Genomic DNA, 21,342 nt, shown 5'->3' with positions numbered 1-21,342 from the left:
GATTCTGTGCCAGTCTGACTTGGCTACAAATAAATACTTATTACATACATATGCTTCAAATGCCAGATACAGATGTAAATACGTACACTTCTCTTAAATGAAAGTTACCTCTATAAGATACATATTCTTCACGACTTGTGTACTAGCAGAGAATAACAGAATCTGAAAGCTCTCTTCATTGCTATAGGACGTTATTTATTTCTCCCAGACAGTGTAATATAATTTTATCAAAAACCGTTCCCCTAAATCATGTAAGTATGTATACATAAGTTCAAATCAAGAATCACGCAGAAACAAGTGTCTGAACATAGAGTATAGACCTAAATACACAAGTCTCTAAGCCTCCAAGACATGTCCTATAAAGTACTCAGTATCACAGTTATGATACCAACTAGGCTTTTTATATCTTTCTGCACTGTGAAGACGCACACATTATGTAACAGATATATATTCTTCATAAAAAAATGTTAATTCACTTTCAGCATCCAGTCTAGTATCTTGACCACATCCGCAGTGCACACTGTCTTAAAAGAATTCAGTTGCACTGCAGTCAACTCAACTGGACTGTGCCCATTTGAAGACGATCAGTTCAAGCAAACATATAAAAGGTGGAGCGTTAAAGTGCACAAACTGAACACGCTCAAGGTGAATCTCATCAATGTGTAAAACCCATTCTGACCACTATAACTGCAGTTGAACACATTCTCACTTTTGTGTATAAATTACATGTTTTTGGTGACATGTCTTTAAAAAGCTCTGGAAGAGAAAACTGATTCATGAGGCCAAAGATAGATCCATTCTGCCCCGAGTTTGGGGATCGTTCTGCTCCCAGCTCTTGCTGGCCACCTCCTTTCCAGCAAAGGGGCTGCACGAGTCCTTCCTAATCTAGTTCAGGCAAGGTCAACTGGCTTACTTTAAACGTGGGTACAGTCACATCCATCTCATTTTGTCCGAAGTAGCATAACAAGAACCCAATCCCTTCTGCTGACAGGGCTGCTCTCAAAGCCTAGCTGGGTAGGCACACAGGACAAGGGGAACGCTAGCCGCTCTCCACCACGCAGCAGGCCTCCCCCCTGTTCTCCCAGGACCCTGCATCACCTCCCCGTTGCTGCGGCAAATAAAAGATCCCCCTGAATTTCAAGGCTAACACCGCTTCGGGCCTGCTCCCCACCTGCGCGCCCACTGCCTTCCTCCGCTCCCACCGACAGCCTCGACCCCAGGCCTCAACCCTTCATCCACACTCCCCCTCACTGCCCGGGGCGCTGGGCCGAGGCCGTCATCCCACGGCGGCTCCCCGGCCCGCAGGGGCCCGCCCCGCGCCCCGCCGCCGCCGGGCCCCGCCAGCCCGTCCCCGAGGGCAGACCCCCACTCCGCGGCCCGCGCGACCGCCCCAGGCCCGCTCGCAGCCGAGGCCGGCCGCCGAGAGGCGAGGCGAGGCCCGGCCCTGCCTGGCTCCGGCTGCTGCCCCCTTCCCCCCGCGGCCGGAGGCGGCGTGCGGGCCCGGGCCGGCCCGGGCCGGGCGCCCCCCGCGCGGGACCCGCACTCACCCCTCCCGAGCCCGTCTCGTCCGCCTCCCCGCGGCCGCAGCCCGGCTCCCCGCAACCGCCCCGCGGACGCCGGCCGAGCCAATCCCGTCGCCCTACGCCACGGGGCGGCAGCCAATGCTCGGCCACGGTGAAAGTGGGACGACCAATCCTGGCTGGCTGGGGGCGGGAACATGGCAACGGGAGCCCTCCCCTCCCCCGCGGAGGGGCGCCGGAAGCGCGCTGGGGCTGCGGCTGCGGCGCGTCATCCTCCCCGGCGGGCCCCGGCGGGCGCTGCGGCCGCCCCGCCCCGCCCCGCCCCGCCCCGCCCCGGGGCCTCCCTCCTTCCCCGCTCGAGGGGGCGGCGGGCTGGTTGGCGGTACTGCAGCGCGCGTGGCTCGACCCTGTGTTTAGGGGGCCTGCGGCAGCGTTCAAGGTTTTTAGGTACGGGCCGGCCTGGCCGCCGCCTCCGGCACTGGAGAGGGCGGAGGGAAGAGCCGGGCCGGGGCCGGGGCTGGGGCCGGGGCGGCTGAGCCGGCGCTGCGGGCCGGGCCGCGGCCCCCGGGAGGTTATGCTTTGCCCCAGGTCTCCTCTAGGGTGGGGGACTCAGGCGCGGCGTGTTTGGGGGGAAGAGAGAGAGAGGGAGCGCGAGGGAGAACGGTGACGGGAATTCAGAGGGCAACGAGGAGCCGCGGACCTGCGGTGAGGGAGGCAGGCGTGGGACGGGGAGCGCCAGGTCTGCAGCGAACGGCTCTCGTTAGTTCCCCTGCGCACATCGCACTACCGGTTTTTAACTCGGTGTTATTAAATGCTAGAGCTTGGTAGTGCCTCACATCACTCAAAACTAGATCATAAAGGTTGCTATACGGACTCAGGTGAATTTGAAGGGCAGAAGTATAGCTAGTCCCACTCACTTCACACTGCCAGGTACATGCAAGAACAGAAACTTAAGAAACAGGTTGTATCTGTCTCTGAGATGTGTCACCCAGTGACACATCTTTTAGTTCGCCAATGCTTATTATCACCATAATCCACTACTGAGTTGAACTGACCTACCTGCTCACCTAGAACAACGTTTCTAGATTTTCTGGTGTTTATTTGTTGTTTGCTGTTGAATAAATTACTGTTAGCCTTTTAATCATTTACACATGCGGAGTGAGTTCATGCCTGGGCTGGTAATTTTCATCTCAATTTAAAAGGCAATTTTACCACTCAGGGACAGGCAGAAAGCAATTTTACATTTCGCTGTGAAAAAATGGGAAAGGGTGACATACAGGACAAAGATTTAGACACAACACAGGCTGATATACGTTGTACCAAAGAGGGAGATAAGCAAAAAGACATATCCTGTACAGAGCAAACAACGACAGGGATAGAGCGAAGGAGAGGGAAAATGATGGCCTTATGTAAGAATATATAGAGAAAGCGCAGCACAATGTTCTATGTGTACAGAAAGCGGGAAGAGAAAGGCATAGCAATTTGGATACCGATGGAGCAAAGGCTATACCAAGGCCAGAGAAAACATGCCGGAGTTTGTCTAAAGCGACGAAGCTTAGTTCAACTACTATTTTTATAAAGCTTGAATATTGCTTTTTATTATGATTATTTCATTCCTCAAATAAATGTCTCATCATCAACTTTGTCTAGAATATTTTAACACAGTTATATCATTCAACACTTGTGTCAGCATAAATATCCTTACACACTGTTCCAATAATAAACAGAATAAGTACAAAAAGCACTGAAATAAAAAGTATTCCATGGTAGTATCCTGGCATGTTTCCAACTACAACCAAAGTGTTTTATTCATCCACTGTTTATCACCATGTTTTGTACATGTTATGTGGGCAAAACATACAGTTAGAAATGAATCATTTACAAGCACTAACTTCTACTAGTTGAAATATGAAACCTAAGTTTGAGAATAAACTTCAGCCCCAAAGAAGAAAACAAGGTCCTCTGTGAACATTCAACCTGATGAAATTCGGTTTCTGTGAATGTGTCCCACATTTCTACTGCCACCCAACAGCAATAATCCCTGGTCATCTGTATTCTGATGACTCTTCCCCCTCCTGTCTTACAGTATCAGTTCAGTTCTCGCTCCTTGGCCCCTCTGCCCTTCCTGTCATATTTCCTGTAATTCTTTTCAATGTCCCTCCCTTCATTTCAAGTGAGACAAGAAACAACATATACTGTGGCTGGTTACTAGCTTTATATGTGCTAATAGCTTAGCCAGTATGTGCCTGCCAACTGCTAGCCAGGAAACCATATAAAACAGTTAACTGTAGAGTTCATGCTCAACAGAATTGCTTTTTGTTTGCTCTCTCTTCTACATAGCTGCCAATTTTCACAAAACTCACAGAGATCTAATTAGCACTGTTTCCTCCTTCTGTCAATTTTTTGTTAAAAATAGCTAAAGGTTCAAAGGTATTAGGAAGGAGTGCTGATAGATGTTTAGGCAGACAGACTGATGGACAGACAGTCCAAATTCAGATTATTTTGAGACAATATGAGTTATTCACAAAGACCAAGATACATTAGTGTTTATAGATTCCCTCTACACTCAGTAGCGCTTATGTACCTCAGTAGAGGATGCAGCCTTCAGGTTAGGCTCACGTTACAAATTACCCTCTAAGGAGCGTTCTGCCACCCACCTACACATTAACAAAAAAGGAAACAGGAGGAATTAGCTACCTAAGGTAAAATTAGCCTCTGTGAATATTCTTCTTGGTGCAGCAATCCAGTGCTCCATGGAAATATAAGAAGACTTTTGGCAGAAACTGTCAGTCTGAATGGAAGGATACTACTACTGTGCCAACATCAGAGTTTGTAGCCTCTGTTGTGGAACAAGAGTGAATTTTTCCTGGAAATTTGCTTTACTGATTGCTGCTTATATTTTACTAAAGACATAATCCACAAATCTATTAAGTCTCACAGTTTCTTTCTGATGAGTTTTAAAGTGGTCAGATACGGCCACATCAAAGTATGCATACTATCATTATTATTGCATTCAAAAGACTAAATAATACAGCAAATAAATAGGTAAATAAAAAGATTTTTCATGTGAACAGTATATAGTATTTAAAACAGTATTTAAGAGAGAGTTATTTACAATGCACATTTTGTTTTGCAATCTATTTTTTAATATTTTTAATCTTGGTAGTATTCATATCAAACTTTTCTCAGGAAGCCAAACTGTAGCTGCATGTATTGAGGCTGTCCCCCATAAGAACATACCTAGGAGTGTCATCCTTTTTCCTGATTTTAGATTATTAGGTTTTATAACAGTAGAGGAATATTATGATCATCAAGTCCATCCTCCTTTACAGAAGAATTCAATGAAAAGTACAAAACAGTACTGAAAGGCTGTGATGGAAAAAATACAATGACTGATGTTCCTGAAACACCACTCTATTGCAAACCATAAGCTATCACGCTTGTGTGTTTTCTTGGATACACCCCATTCTCAGTCTATAAGTTTTGTCCAAGAGTTTTCAAGGATTTTCTTTTTTTTCCAGATGTTTCGTATTCCTGCAGTGTGCATGAGTGGCAACTTCAATTGGAACCAATGATATATGTTAGGAAATGTCACATATGTCCACATCTGCAATTTGTTTGGTGATTTCTGTATATTTCTGAGCAGATGGGATCGTACGTGTACTTCAGAGCAGAGCTAACATTTCTTAGAAGCATCAGATCTATTGTACATATACTTACAACTGATTTGTTCCAGCACAATAACTCCAATGCTTCCCCAAAACTCTAGATTTACAACAAAACAAGCTATTAAAACACAAATAACAACACGGAACTGCAAATTAAGAATCTAAAAAAAAATTCAGATGTCTATAAACTAAAGAATGGTGAGTTCCAATTTAAAACACAGATAATGTTAACATAATTCCCATCATACTAAAACTCTCCTGCCACTCAAGAACAAGGAACCATTCAGTTTTATAAACTGAAGGCCAAAACTGTTACACTAGTTTAAATCTTTTTTATGACAGACTATAAACTTAGCCCAGGGAACTCATTGCTGCAAGGTATTACTAAGTATTACTAAGTATTACTATTTATAAGTATTGCTAGGAACAAGAGTTCAGCAGGATGCAAAAGATACTTTGCTGTTTATATAGCTAATGTAAGCATTTAGGATGACAGTAGAAATAACAAATGCAGCCCAACACTTACAGAAAGAAAGATTATGAATCTGTGCTGTGAATTTGAGACTGTAAAATAATCTTTGATTAAGATGATTTCTTAAGAAATCTTAAGATTTCTCATCTTAATATGAGTCAGGAAAACATTCTTTGTCAGGAAAGCACTCAAAGAGATGTTTGAATGGCAAGGGCTACCAGCACCCTAGATTCTGGTATTTCTTACACTTATGATTAGCTGTGGAAATTGCTCCCTGTACCTCGTTTCTAAATGATAGCATGTTTAAATGGAAGCAGTCAACTATTTATGTCCTAAAAGCAAAACTGTTCCTTTAGCAATGACAGCTCTAGCTTTGAACCTGCTACATCCCAGGAAAGCAACATGCTTTTAAAAATATGCATGAAAGATGCTATATAAAATGAGATAAAAGCTTGTAACTGAGTAAGGCTGATTCCCCCTTGCAACATACACACTTCTCAGGGGAGTCAGGGTGATACTGTAACGTGATAAAATGTTGACAATGCATCCTGTAAGCATACCAAAAATAGATACTATCACAATGATTGATTAGGTTTATCAGCTCAAAAAATGAAGTGATAGTATGATTCGTTTTTAAATATATATAAAAATGTTTTACTCACTAGTCTCAAGAGTTTGTACTTTTGATCATTTATAGTAAGCTAAAAATCATAATCGGATAGGCCTAACTATTTTTATAAAATGCTTGATTTTTGCTCTTTGGAATACAACTACAAAATATGATCGCTGATAGCAGAGCCCACAGCAGTTGAAGGAATTCAGCTGCTGCTCTTTGGAGCTGATTAAAGCAGTGTGTGTGTGTGTGTGTGCGTGCGTGCGTGCGTGCGTGCGTGCATGCATATGTTACACCTCCAAATTTTGCCACAAAGTCCAATTTGTTGGGGCTGGGAGTGCATCGCCCTTCTTGTGTTTAGTGGGCTAAGTGAAGGCGTTCAGCTGTCTGAGTCCACAGGGGGCTCCTTCACTGACCAAGCGCTGTGCTGAAGCAAGCTACAGGGAAGGGCTGCCCTTCCTCGCCCCCAGAGGTCGCAGGTCTGTCCCTGACCTGGACCTACGGGCTCAGCTTGCCGGCTTGACCCCGGACCTGCCTCATCACTACTGCCCTGCTGGAGGATTACCAGGCTGAGCCGACCCCAACCACTGTCTCTGGCCCTGATCCTGACCTGGACTTGCCGCTCCGCATCCCGGCTCCTGGCTCACCTTCTGTTGCAGAGCAGCTGGCCCTCGCTGCACCCCAGCACAATCTTGGTACACTGTTTTGGCAAAAATAAGCAATTTTAAAGTTTAAGATCAGCAATTGTTTGTTTCTTTCAAAAGTTCAGAGATAAATAATAAGTTTAATCTGTTAGGGGACTAATAAGTTAAGATGTCTGCTGTGTTAGCATTCTAAGTATCATGGTAATGATTAAATTAAAAAATAAATCTGTACTCAAGAAGAAAGTGCCCAAATTTTGGAAAGCTCTGGATCCCCTCAAAAGCTCAGTAGAAGTGTCTTCTGAATTTGCACGCTGTAAGAATTTTTGCTGCTCTGAGAAGATCACCATTCCCCAATAGATGTAATGGAAAATGCACCTGTGTCTCAGGAACTGCAGCCCACAGCCTGGCGTTTGGTTTAAACCATCAAGAAGGGGAGTTTGCCTCAGCCTTTTGGTGATCTGTCAGAGGTATTTATAAATATCGAACCAAATACTAGTCTCAGTTGCAGAGATGCAGGTTCAAGAACAGATAATGCTGATGCTTATTTACCGCTGACAATTATTTTAGCAAAGACAGTATGATTCTGGCTACTGTATTGTGTAATTAACAGTAAAGCCTGGACTATTGTATTTTTCCAAGTTCCAAATGATTCTTTCTATTGACATCCTTGAATACACAACTGCTCAAGATACTTTTTTCCCCTTTTTGAAATAATGAAAAAATCTGACTTCAGAGAAGGCAGATCCTTGAAGCACTCCTTCAGTCACTAGGTGCTATGGGAGAAGACTGGGTTCTAAACTGCAAAAGAAACCTGTATGAGTCATACAGTTGCTGCAACCTTGTCTTTCAAACCCTTATATGTAACAGTAGTTCAAAAATTACCAGAAAAAAATATTGTTTTGAAATAAGTACCACCCTTTGTGGTATTTGCCATCACTCTTAGCGGAGACTTACGTATTTGTGTCACCAAAGGATTTTTTTTTTTTTAAGATAGGGTGAACTGAACTTTTTTCAGTTCCTGCTCCTTAGTTACTGACGTTAAAAAATCCCTAGCCAGGACAACGACACAGCTTTGTAGGGTTTTCATTCTATTTCTCACTACTTCAGCATGTTTTCCTTACTGAATTTGGACACTATAAACAATTTTTTAAGTACGTCCACAATCACATGTACCACAATCACATGTCCTGGCTTAACAAAGAGGGATAAACCCATTTTAGATGATAACTACACCTATGATATTCCCACAAGTAGATATTGTGCTAAATATTTTCAGACGAGCTGAAGTTATTGGTGTCAGTCCCTTTGCCACCAAAATACCTGCTTTTAATAGATTCTGGCCCCTCCTAACTTTGGCCGTGCAGTTTTTCCCAAAATCATAATCCTCACCCAGCAGTTGTTCCATGCAGGTAGTGCTATAACAAGCCTTCATGTGAATACCTAAATAGGGATTTAGATGTCTCCCAATATATGCTCATTGTAAATTCCGCAGCCTCTGCACGTGCCGCTGTACAGAAATTACAACTGCCTAACAATGATATCATTGCTGCACAGAAAGGGTCACAGGGTCCTCTTTACTTAACACTGCATAGTGACAATATATTGGATGCTCTGGACTAAGTTATAGACAGAGTTTACACTTCCAGAGTGTTGGAAACAAAAATGAAGTAGATGGTTTTCCTTTGGCATTTTTTAACCCTTTAAATTAAAATAAGCATAAGGAAGATAAACGTTGTTGCAACAAAAAACAATTTATGAAGGGGGTACCATCTGTCTATAGCTTCATTAAAAACTGAACTGATTCAAAGACTGATACTGCCTACCTAGCAGGATTTAAAATATCCAAATTCACGGCTTAAATATATCATATCTGGATTTGATTTCCTAATGAATCAGATAATTTGCCTGTGCGCCTCACAGTTTTTATGATGCTGTGGGTTTCATAGGCAGTGAGCAGGACAGAGATGTCACTGAAAAAAGAACTGCACAGTCCACCCCATGTCAGTGAAAACTCATAATAGTTCAAGATCAGTTCCCTAATCCACAGGAGGCCAGACCCATCAGTCTTCTCTTCATGGAACAACTGATTTTAAAATCAGTATAATTAACAAAGAACCTGAAAATTCAGAATGTAAACTCTTTAAATTAAGTAGGATGATATAAGTCATTTGCTAGAGATTGATTTTTCACTACTAAAAATGTGTCTAGAAGTTATTATAGGAATTATCTCGCTACTCGTCTTCATTCTGTTTCAGGAACAGCACCTGTGATATTTTATTGATGTTACCAGCAAACCAGCTGGCAATTTTGCTAAATCTTGGAGAAAAGAGTAATTGATTTTTATATAGTCATTGTGTATGACAACTTGAAAATATTAAACTAGATATACATATTGACCGACATCCAATCAAGCCATCTTGTTATGTTTGTTGATAATCAACTATGCTATTGATTTGCTAGATACATCTGTATCCTCCAGAAACCTCTGACTGTGGTAATATCTTTTATGTATAAAAGTACAAGAGATCATTGACAGACTGAGAAAGTTCTACATAACTTCTGTCACCCTTTCAGAACATACCAGGAAAGCCAAGACTATTTTGTTTATTCTGTCACACGCTTCAAACTAATTTGTTTGTTGGCAAAAAAAGTAGAATACATACACAGTCTGAATTTTTCTTATTTATTGAGCTCATATTCTTCCCTGGTCGGTTAGATTGCTTATTCAAACCAAGCCAGTTAACAAGGAAACAAAACATAATTATCTCACTTAAAATAATTGCTCTAATACACAACACTATGCTCAACTTTCTCTCTTTTTACTACTTCCCTGTGCTTTCAAGTAAAATGTGTATATTTTCTCAGTAACAATATTTTAAGGTATCATCTAGAAACTGAAGAGTAAAAGAATGTTTAAATTGCAGCAACATCTTATCTAATTTCAAATAGGGGGGAAAAAAGTCTGCCAACAACCATTCTACCATTATAAGCATATAAGCTAAGAAAATGTCCACCTACCAAGTATGTAGGAATGCAAGAGTTACTAGTCAGCTCACATCTTACTGTTTTTATTAAAATAAATCATACAAAATATTGCAACGTACAATATTACTATATGTAGATACACTACAAATTTCAGAAGATCACTAGTCCGGGGGTATACAGAAGAAAGTCAAGTCCTTTATTATAAAAAGAATTATAATAAGATTATATATCTCAGAATATTTGCAGAATATTGTATCATTCACTTGAGCAGGAATTCCAGAAGGAAACCTTGGTGATCTACCTTGCCTGCAGAAACTCTCTCTAAATCCTGTCAGCAATTCCTTACACAGCTAAAAAAAAAAAGTGACTAGGGATTCTGAATGGCTTGCAAATCAACGTGTGTTTTATTTTCAGCTTTTAGGCTTTTTATTATACAAAATGTTAAAAAATGATACTGTATGTTGCGAAATAGAAAAAAGTTAAACATGGTTTTCCAAAAGTGACTGAAGTTTAACATTTTCATTTTATGAAACCAATACCTTATATACTAATTTATAAATGGATTTTTCCTGAATGGAGCAATTTCTTGTGAAGGATTTCACTTGGAAAAATCTAGTCTTTTAGTCTTTTTTTTAAGTAGACATCATTTTCAAGCATGTCTGATTGGCAAACATATACAGACCGTGAGCACTTCCTTGAGCTGTAAGAATCTGAAGACATGGCAGAACAATGTGAATATTCATTGTCTATCAATATCTATTGTATGGTTACAAAACAAAACAAAAGTTTGTCTCCGTCCTGAAGAGTTCACAAGCTAAACGTGCTGAGCCAAGTAAAGAGAATGCTCGCACTGTAAAAGAAGAATGTCAGCTGGTGACTGGCCATAAACGCTCAATAAAAAGTTACAGAAAGGCACAGATATGTTTCAAGGCATTCAATATGTCATGTATTCCTACAGCTTGTCACTAATGGTCAGCAAACTTTCTGCAGCTGTTAGTTCAAACTGCAGCCAATTATAATGCCAAAAGAATATTCCACCTTTTGCTCCCGCTATAGATCTGTACAGAATCAAGAACTGAATTGCACCACTCCCTAATGGGCCTGTTAGCCAGCTACGTGAAGGTTTCCAGCGGAGTCTCCACATGTACTTTACCCCTGCCATTTCCAAGAAGGAATGCTAATACTAAAGGATAAAGCGAAATATCTCATGCAGCCTATGGATTAGCATTATGTTCAGCTATTAAATGAGACAAAACTGGGAGCTTCCTGTCAAACATGAAGACCCTTACTTGCAGATATAGTTCTTAGGACTTAAGTTGTAAAGGTGCAGAGGCAACCTCAGCTGGCTGCCTCATAAATTAATTTTCTAAAGAGGCAACTTCAGCCAATGTAAAACTATAGCCATCTTGGGTTCAAGAGGAGAATAACCACGTCTTGGCACATTAATATAGATCAAGCTTAGAAGAGCTGACCTGTGGGTAAAGCCACACTGCAATCCCAGGAAAAGGTGAATTAACCCTTGCTGAGCTCCGCGCTGCCATGGCTGGACTACAACCAACACCTGAACTAGCTAATTTAAAACTCGCTCGGGTATCTCTAAATTGCACTGCAGCTATTTTCGTGATTTCTTCTGTACAGTTCCCGCTGCAGTGCAGAAGTATGGTATGCTAGTTAACCTGCAACTCAGGCTTCCTACTAGTTAATACTTGAATTCTTAAAACTGGCAAATTCCAACCCCACGAAGTCAACTCAACACACGCACAAGAAAAGACAACATTTTTACAATTGAAACGGCAAGGCTGAGGCAGGGTGCGAGTCTCGGTTAAGATGAGGAAATTGTTTTACTTAGCGAGGGCCATTTAGTGAGAAAAGAAAAAACCCTTGGTAGGGAATTTCAAGAACCACTTTAAATTTGCAATTAATGAACATAACTGTGAACATAGCAGAGGGCTCCTCCTGCCTGACCTCAGCTATTTCCCACGGAGTGGAAGTGGAGGCAGCAGGCCCGAAGCTCACGGCAAAAACCAGGGTTGCAACAGGACCGGCTGCTCAGGGAAGTGACATGCTTACTGACGCCTCCCGAGGGCACTTGCCGGCTGGGATGGGACTAAACCCTCCGATCTCCAAACCGGGGGAGGCCTGCCCTGCCTGCGCCCCTCTGGGGACAAAGGCACCGTGCGTGCGGGGCCCGCCGCCTTACTGACCTCAGGCACCAAGTGAACGGGCTTACGTGGGGGCCCGGGCTGCCGGCGGGTTTGCAGAAGTAGGTGTTGCCGGCCGGGATTTGCCGCCTTCCTCCTGCGCGGGGACCCCGGGCTCCCAGCGGAGATGCCTAAATGAAGTGTCTAAAGTGGCTGCGACGCCTGGGCATCGCTACCCCAAACCTGAGCGAGGGCCCGCTCGCAGGCCCCGGCAGGCGGGACCGGCCGGCCGGCCGCCAGGTGGCGCCGCGCCGCTGCTGCCAGCGCAGGGGGCGCCCCCGCCCCCGCGGCCGTTGGGCGGCGGCCGTTCCCCGCGCCCGCCCCCCGGGGGATGGGCGCGCCGCGGCTGTTACTGCGGCCGTTACTCCTCTAGCGTGACGTGCTCTTTAAGGGGGGGGGGGCGGAGGGGAGAAACTCATGCTAACTTCTAAAAGTACGGGGTGGGGGAGAGCAGTATAACCGGCCGTCCCGCTAGGACGTCACTTTCGTCTCTACGCACTTTTCCCTCACTGGAAAGCAGGGCACCAGAAGCCCCCCGGTCTCTCTCCCTCTCCGCTGTGCCGGCGGAGCTCCGAAAGGGGCAGGCGGGGGGAAGAGGGGCGGCGGCAGGGCGGGCGGGCGGCGCGCACGACACCTCCGCGCCGGCGTCGGCGCCTGCCAGCGCCGCGCTGCTCGTTAGCCCTACGGTTACTGAAGGAAGCCTTTTACAAGACGCAGATCACTTGCTAATAGTAATTCTGTAGAAGGAGAAGAAAGCGAGGAAAGAGGCAAAGAGAACTCTTAAGTATGTGAGGGTTTACATTAAAAACGACAGCATTGTTTTTCTTTTCTAAGGAGCTGATCATTTGTAAGCTCTACCAGTTCCTTCTTGCAGTGGTGAAATTTTCCTTTGCTGTATCGTGATTTTTGGACTGATAACAACGCCAGGAAAAATGTTACTAATGAAGACACTTCTGGACCTTCAGCTTTACAGGGCATCGCGTTCAGGGACGCTTCACTCAAGTAGAAAAGGGCTAGAAGGTATGGGGAGGCTCTGGCATCTGTACAGCGGTAACATGTGTTTCTGTAAACTTGTTGCCACGGTATGATGATTATTTTTGATTGTTTACCACTTTAATTCTTCAAGGGCAGGATTTGGAAAATCTAATTTATTCCAATTTTTTTTCCTGGAGCTGGAGAGTATCCAAAGTATTATGATATAAACAGCTTAGTATGCAGTAATTTCATGACACTACAGTGATTTATCTGCCTTTTTTGTCCAGAGAGGATAGGAATACCATATCAGTCAACCAACTCATACGCTACGTCACAATTTAAAGAGGATTACACATACAGATTACAGCTCTCTGTGTACCACATAAATATCTAATGCAAGCAGTTTATATCAGAGTTAAAACTGCTGTTGAAGGACTAAGTGTTTGGATAATTCTATGACTATCAAATAGGTCAAGTCTGCCACAGCTGGAACACAACGCGCAGAGGAAATCCATTAAGTGTTTGACTGCACGGATATTTGTGTTGCTGAGCTAGCAAAGGCAGTAACAATAGTGCATGATGTCAATTCTTATCTCTAAGGCTTCTGCAGTAATCCACTACTGTAATTGCTGTGGGATCCAGACATATGGTTAAAACGGGTGTAAAGGCAACAGTCCAGTCCGCAAGGTCAACGGACACATGGCTGAAAGGCCAAAAAGTCAATAAGCTGAGAAGTCTGTAAACCTGGAAGCTGAAAATAAAATAAGCATCTGGGGTTTCCAAGAAGGGAGAAAGGCTCTTTCTGAAAGATGGGTGAGAAGCTTCTTACTTCGAAAATGTTTTTGTTTTGTTGTTTTTTTTAATGTAGAACAAAGTTTTCATGTAATTCTTTTGAGGAGTAAATGTCATTAGAGAAACAAAACACCACACCAATCTTCTGAAAAGTGAAGGAGGGCTAGAAAGCAATTGCTTAGCTGTACGACATGCGTTAACCTTCAGCCACTGAATATTTATGCTGTTTCTAGCTCTCTCTCACTTCTGGATACCTCCCAGTACTTGACTTTTCAGGAGGCACATGGTGAAAACATCTATATTCAGAAGTATTGAGACTACTATGTAAAATAGGAACGTACACGGTAGCATTAGATGTTACTTGAGAAATTTTCTAACTTCACCACTCTATTTCAAGACTCAGAAAATATTTTTAAACTAGAAATATGCTAGGTTGCTAAATAGTAACTGGAATCTAATTAAATGGCTTTCTAGTAATTACAAAATCCATTCTCAGTTAGCAGGTCGTGTGGATAGCTAGCCAAATTTGATGTGGTTTCTACTGCTGCTTCTTTACGGGCTTCATTTTGGAACAAATGCCACAAAAATGCTAAATACTGCATTTTACAAGAGTAAGGAGAATTCTGGGGAGAATGCCACCTTACTTCTCTCTGACTTCCCTCAGAGCCATGGAACAGAGCCATGGATCCTAAACTATCCTTCTTTTCCCACTGTTGTCATGTTTGAGAGCTCTTTCAGCTGCTTAATAGTTCAGCAGCACTGTCCAACAGTGTTGAAATCCTCTGAGCTATTTGCCTTTACCTTCCCCTTAATTACTTCCTTTTTATCATCTTTCTAACTCCTCTTTCATCTTCTTACCTGAAGAACGTCAACCAACCCTACCACTCAAACTAAGAATAGAAGCATATCGCCTTGAAATTCCTTCTCAGTCCTTTAAGAATCCAGTTCAAAACCACCTCTTTCTTTTAAAAATCTATAAAGATTTTCTGCACTTTACCTCTTGGATGCAACTCCTAACTTGTCCTCTCTCCCATCCCTTCACTTTTTGTAACTTGCTTCCTTTCTTTTTTCCTTTACACAGTGTGCAAGTTGTTCTTGCCAATTCTTTTCTTCTCTGCCTTTCCTGCCGTCTGTATCTTGCCAACTTACTAACTTCCCACTTTCTTTCAAACTGTATTGTATAACATATCCCTTTTCCTCATGTCTGTGCTCCCTAATTGCTTTCTTCCTCAATAGTTTCATCTATATTGAATAATTTATTCACTAAATTATACTTTATATAATTTCTGCAATATGTAACTTATACTGTATGTAATGTATATAATCATTACTATATTCAATGTGGAATGTTTTCTCCTTACAGGTGATGGTCTGAGAGAAAGACAAAGCATTTTAATCACAAGCAAACCGTGCTTTGAAATGGAGGAACTTTTTACTGATATGGCTGACAGATGGCTCTGCATGGTACTCTGCTCACTTCACAGCTACCAAAGCTGTCCATACTATCTATGGTACTCTGCTCATTTCACAGCTATCAAAGCTGTCCATACTATCCACACCTGGGAGCAGAGGTCAGGTAACAGCTGTGGTTCTCAGTTCTGCCACCATTTCAAAAGTCATAAATTGCAGCCTGGAAATTAGTGATGCCAGTAATGGACAAATGGATAGAGTTAGAAAGAGTCAAGAAAGCAACAAAGTGCTGTCCTAAGGTTCAGACAATTAGCTCCTAATTTCCCTATGGATGTTTAGTCTCCAGACATTCTCTTGAGCAAATGTTCCCACTAGGATTGTGTCCACTCAGGACACAGGGGGCATACTCAGGAGTATATAGCAAGTTTTTCCATAGAGATCCTCCAAGGGTAAATTATTTTTTGATCATTTTAGCCAGAAACGAAACAGAATCACCTTCTTGGAGCAATTTTCTGTTTTACAAGAATGCTGGTTAAAATAAAATAGCACTGTCAGTTATGTTTTTCCAATATTTTGGTGATGTTTTGTGTTGCATGGTATGCCAGCGTTAGATGTAATGCTACCTTTGAAAGAAAACACACCAGTGGAAATTCTTGCATGTGTATTTTGCTACAGATGCAGTCTAACAAAATCTCAGTTCCCAAAACTTTAAAAGGTTTTTTCTAACATCTGTACTCATTTCATCATGGAAATATCCTCCTACTATCTAGTTATAGATTAATTCCCCCTGCATAATACTGCTCTGTTTAGGAATAGTGGCACTTGCAAGCTAATAGGCTGTCCATATTCTCAGCTTCACAAATACAGGAGGAATGATAGATTTTTACAGCTGTTGCTGTTCACATCAGTTCTGCAGAATGAACATTGTATCTTTAATATCGGAGGGTTTAGTGGGACTTGTTTCAGGACTTTATATTTGGTTTCATAAATAAGATTTGCTTGCGTTAGAGGTGGACAGTAAGAAAAGATAAATGATGAAAGAGAAAAAGGCACTATCTACTATTTGCTGCTGAGAAGGAGTATAGTTTTCAGTGCTTGCAATAGGGATGTCCTTGTGACTCAGTACTGTTATGCTGGAAATAACTATAACATTTTAAGCAGTGTGTATGAAACACTCCTATGCTTATCAGAAATAGGACAATAATTTTGTTAAGTCTACAACAAATACAAACTTTAGCTTGTCCCTAATCTACTGTAAATCTAAATCTTTTTAAAGGGGAGCTGTAAAAATGATCAAGACAACCTGAGTTGTTTTGATCCACTTTTGTTTGAAGAAACAAGAGTTGTGACCTGGTTTCTGTAGAAAACCCACATTTAACTGCAAAATTCTTTGGAAAAAATAAACCTAGTTATATAAAGATTCATACTTCACCTTTGTAATGAAAGAAAAATTATTTGGGAAAGGTTTAGTTTAATCAGGTAAAGGAGCTGAGTGATATACTTCCAAATATAACGGTTGTTAGCTTTTCAGAAAAGTTTTTAAAGTCTTAAGTAATTTAAATCTTAAGCAATTCCATTCAATTTCTCAGTGTGGGCTAGCAAAACAGTTTCAAAAGGATTGGATTTCCTGAAGATTATGCAAATTTTAAAGATACAGAACCTCCCTAAAAGAATGTAAAAAACACAGGGAGTACCATCATCATTTAGGCAATCTGACAGTTTGCAGAGCCTTTGCTTATTTCTTTTCAGCTAAGGTGGAAGGTTACACTTAGGCAAGAAAAAGATGTGCACAGGTGGGCTTGTGCCATTTAGGCCTTCAGAAGATGCAGAGCAAAATGTAAAAGTAACATTGGAAACTTAGAAGGCCTTTGACTAACTTCACACACAGCTGCAAGAAGATCAGGTTGTGCCCTAAGCTAGGAGGTTTCTTTGTTCATTTTATGTATTGTTTATATTTTATTTATATGTGCATCATCTGTCATATCAGTCTCTGTTCTAATCAGTATATACTAAAAATCTGTAAGAATGAAACTTGGAGAGCAAATTGGGTTTTTTTTCCCTCTCAAATGATGTTTCTTTTGTTAAGCCACCTGGTCAAGCCCCTCAGCTTGTAAGTAGTTTATGAAATACATTTATCAAATGTTTATGCAATATAACCAACCGAATGTGTTAAGAAGAAAAAGACCTACACACTAAACCTATCAATGTTCAACAAACTGACTTTATAGCTTTGCAATATTTGAAAGACTATATGGAATTTGAAACAAAGCTGAGGAATACTTGCACTGTAATGTAGAGATGCGCAAATGGGCTTTATATGAGGCAACTTGGATATCGGAAGCAAGGTAGCTGAAGCCAAGCTTCAGATGGCTAATTTCCCCTTCAAGAAGCCTGTTCAAAGTGGACTCTGATAACTACTTTTTTTTCTTAGTTGAAAGAGATTTTTCTGAATTACGTCTTTTTTTCTTCAACCATTGGCTGCAGGAGGAGTCCTTTTGTTTTCTTTTGAAGCAACTGATACCGTTCTCAGCGCATGGCAGTTCCAGTGAAAAAGCACCACTTCTAATTTTTCTGTATATCAAGGGCATTTGACTTTATTGTAATGCAAGCTAAGAGATGAAATAAACAAGTTTCCTGGTCCAGACAGGATAAGCTTGAATCATTCACTGATGGTCAAGTGTCATAAAAGTGCTCTGACAAAATAAAATAGTGTTTCATATGGTTCCCTTGCATTTTGCTTCTTATTTTACTCTGTCCTTATAAAAAAAGCGCTATACTGGGTCTTGTTTTAAAATAATCCTTCAGACAAGAAACACAATTATTCCATCTGGTATATTGCAAGCACTTTAGAAAAAGTGATGCAAATTGTGATGTATCTCAAAAAGAACTATGTAAATTACATAAGCACATACACACATGCAAATCCTAGCTCATATCCCAAACAAGCTTATTCAGCACCCCAGCTGTCATTGTGACAGTAGTTAAAACTCACAGTAAACAAGAAACTTTATTTAAAAAGATGATGTCCTCTGCTTGAACCATTCGGTCCTTTGTCCATGCTTCCCTGCAGGATTTCTTTCTAGATTTTTTCCTATCTTCCTCCTTACAGCTCCTTGGCATAGATTTAAAAAGAAAAAGTATATACATCTTCATGTACACTTGCACCCTCAAAGGTGAATTGTAGGAATAGGAGTGACCTTCGAAAAGCAATGTGAGGGTCAGATCTCTCCATTAGTATTATCACATCCAAAAGTAGCATGAAAAAGAGCACAAGGTAAACTTCCTCAAAGTATTGTGTTTTGCCACCTGGCCCAGGAAGCCCATCAAACATTGGTGCTGTCTCTTGAAGGGCTGTGTTTGTGCAGGATCACCCGAAATAAAGATGTCATACAGCTCTCTGTACTAGCTGGGCAGACAGTAAAATTTCTGTGCATTCGGATGTGAGGCAGTAACTTGAGCGCGGAATCCCTGGCTACATTTCTTATTTTTTGCTGAGCAGGTCAGACATTCATTTGATGTTGCTGTAGTCTGCCTTTCCAATAACACAGGCATAAAAGAAAACGAATCATGTATTCCAAGGCTGGCAGCAGAAAAGGAAAATACCACAGACAATACTGGATTTGTACTCGTTACATGGTGTGTAACAGCGGTATTGACAAACATTCACATCCAAGTGACTTTAGCATTTCTTCTCAGCTTTGGCTTTCCTCAATTGTTGCAAGGGATCTCTTCTAGAATTTCCATTATCCACTTATCCTCTACACTTGGATTGCTTGTCAGCTGCTGCCACCTCCGTAATACGTTTAAGAGAGAAGTTTGACATTTGAACTAGTAGCTACGGTTGCAGGCAATCTGCTTTGTTCTTGGTCTAAAGGAGCCACAAATTAAGATAGCTTTGCAGCATCTGGTAAGCATTGCCTTTCCCTTATATGGAACATCCATCTTTACTGTGACCACATTTACTGGTTGCTGAACACATTGCAAATTTGCAGGGATCAGGTGAGTTGATAGAAGACAGATTATACTTTTTGTTTTGGGAAAATCTTCCTCCTTCTTCATCTGCTCAAGGGATATTGTCTCACCCTTTCTCACCCATATCTTATCCCTACCATAATACTGGCTTGTGGGTGAGAGGGATACAGACCCTTTACTTTTACACAAATAAATCTTTTGAAATCATTCAGGTGATGGATGTTTCTCTATCACAAATACTGGATCTGAGTGTTTCTAACTTAAGATCTCTTTTAACTTGAGTGCAGAGTGTGCATCACTGCAAAAAACTAAAATAGCAGTAAAATATTGTATAATATTTGTATGGCTGGTTTTAAATTGGTACCAATGAGAAAGGAATTAGGTACCTCATTTTGATCTTTCACTGAAATAAACATGGACAGTCTATTAACTGTGTGTTACACCATATAGTCTAGTGAGCAAATAGTTTTGTTCCGTAAATCAGTACAGAACCTTAAAGATTTTATCAGGCTAAAAGCAAAAGAAAAAAGGATACAGCACACAGTATCGTAAGTTAAAGAGAATGAAGCTCTGGTTTAAGTGACAGGAAACAGAAAAGGGGAGCAAGCATCTTTTAAGCATGCTTAGGTATTAAGGTGATGTGAACTATGCAAAATTTCAAAAAACGTTCCTTCTGTCCTCACCCTTACTCTTGAATCTACAGTTCTCATGCCTATTGCCAGGAGGACATGGCTAAAAGATGGATGCTTCCAAAATCTTCTTGCTCCTCCTCTCCAGTCTTTGCTAATATTTTTCGAGCATTAATTTCTGCAAGTGTCCTGTCTTCATCTTAAACATAATGATGCCCACCGCATAAACAGGAATTATAGCTGGTTGAAACCTCAGAAGTCATGCTGTTATGGGAGTTAGGGACCTTGGAAATAAGAAACAGTCACAAATCACTGCTCTTTTCTATGCCAACATCTTTCCATGGATCCTGAATAATTATAGAACTGATGGAATTCATTCTGCCCTTCTATGGACAGGCAAATCCTGCACCTAGCAGACTCCAAAGGTGTTTTTGTGGACTGCTAACATACATTAAGTATTAGATTGTAGCCACTAGACTTTCATTTCACTTCAAAAGCCTAACTCTGTGTTTGTTTTGCCACTGATTGCTATGGAATTTTTGAGAGCAGTGAGATGTATTCAATACTGGCTTCTTCTTTTTATTTGCTCCATGGTGACACTTTTTTAATTCAGAGTTTTTTTCTGCATGTTTACACCATTATCATCAAATACATAATTTGGTCTTTTGTGTTGGTGTGTGTCAGTATGTTCTTTCCTGTCTTGGATACCAAGTTAGGAGCTATGTAACCTTATTTTTCAAAGATCCTCTTCCTGTAAGCAGCGTATACAATATCCTCTGGTACATTTTGACAAGGAATGTAAAGTACAACAAGGAACTTCTGATAAAATAACATACTCTTACATTTCTGATAAAATAACATATTGCACATATCAATGTGTTTACTCCATATGAGATTTACAGAACTCCTATGTCTTCTCTCAAATTTTTTTGAATAAATAGTTGATAAAATAAGTAATCTCTTATATGATCTTGTAATCTCTTGTATGAACTTATATGAACTTGAGATTGAATACCAAATGGGGAAGCAGAAGTGTTATTTCACTAGGGTTTATCCAGATTGGTCTATGTCTTTTACTCAAGTTTATTAAGAATCATTCATGGAGTTACTCTTGTATTTCATGCTGATAACAAGCTTAATCTGGAATGAATTGAGAAAATGCCCTCATAATTTCCATCCCTACCTTGTTATCCTTAATTTGAATTGCAATCATTAGTTAAGTCTTAGACAATTTAAGACGTGAAATGACATTACCACATCATATGGAGAATATGCATCCAAATATTCCATGAATATAATTCATTAGATTTTACAGGATAGTAAAACTCACCAAGGGGTATGTGTGAGTGTGTGTTCACAATCTGCCAAAGCTAAAAAAACAACTGCTTGATGAGTGTTTCTTCCTTTGTACCAGCCTACCCACTGAGCTGGTAATTATTCTTGCTTTTTATCTAATCATTA

At 41.2% G+C, this 21,342-nt stretch overlaps 1 protein-coding gene across 16 annotated transcripts in view; it reads right to left on the bottom strand.

Moving 5' to 3' along the window:
• The window catches only part of PJA2 (praja ring finger ubiquitin ligase 2), a 157,146-nt gene that overhangs the window by 56,863 nt on the left and 78,941 nt on the right, over positions 1–21,342 (bottom strand). For 4 of the 16 annotated variants that reach the window (XM_068927159.1, XM_068927160.1, XM_068927163.1 and 1 more), the window contains exon 1: positions 1,548–1,635. The exons of 10 other annotated variants lie outside the window; for them this stretch is intronic. The gene's annotated coding sequence lies outside the window, so the exon portion shown is untranslated. Of the gene's footprint in view, positions 1–913; positions 1,105–1,547; positions 1,636–12,106; positions 12,243–21,342 lie in introns of those variants that run through there. 2 more of the 16 variants (XM_009685508.2, XM_068927165.1) reach the window with 2 other exon arrangements.

Source organism: Struthio camelus, chromosome Z, assembly GCF_040807025.1.
Source record: "Struthio camelus isolate bStrCam1 chromosome Z, bStrCam1.hap1, whole genome shotgun sequence".
NCBI classification, from domain to species: Eukaryota; Metazoa; Chordata; class Aves; order Struthioniformes; family Struthionidae; genus Struthio; species Struthio camelus.
The sequence above is the reverse complement of the archived record's forward strand: the minus strand, read 5'-3'. Positions and strand labels throughout refer to the sequence as shown.